Source organism: Penaeus monodon, chromosome 15, assembly GCF_015228065.2.
Source record: "Penaeus monodon isolate SGIC_2016 chromosome 15, NSTDA_Pmon_1, whole genome shotgun sequence".
NCBI classification, from domain to species: Eukaryota; Metazoa; Arthropoda; class Malacostraca; order Decapoda; family Penaeidae; genus Penaeus; species Penaeus monodon.
The window spans coordinates 27,955,090-27,955,449 of record NC_051400.1 but is presented as its reverse complement, the minus strand read 5'-3'; the positions used below and the strand labels follow the sequence as shown (position 1 = coordinate 27,955,449).

The 360-nt window shown below is 58.6% G+C and overlaps 1 pseudogene; it reads left to right on the top strand.

Annotated features, from left to right (window-relative positions):
- Nucleotides 1-33: 33 nt before the first annotated feature.
- LOC119582294 overlaps nt 34-360 on the top strand; it is a 5,801-nt pseudogene continuing 5,474 nt past the window's right edge.

Below are 360 nucleotides of genomic sequence, written 5' to 3'. Positions count from 1 at the left end.
TTTCATTCACTTCCTCTGAACGAGTAACGAGCACCGCACGCCTCGTCCAGCGCGGCTCTCGACGGCCAAGGAGGAGTTCGCGGCTCTCGACGGCTAAGGAGGAGTTCGCGGCTCTCGACGGCCAAGGAGGAGTTCGCTGCCGAGGAGGGAGAGCGCCGACTCGAAATGGCCGCCGCCTTGCTTCCCGGCCTCCTGCTGCTGGCGCTGAGCCGAGGCTTCCCTCCGACCGCGGCCGGTGAGTCTCGAGGGAGAGTTTGATGTTTAGGGCTTAAAGTTATCCCTTTTTTAGGTCCTCTGCGATGCGTGCTCCTCCAATCACCCCTACTTTAGAAATGCTGAATGAAACTTTTTGGATATTTG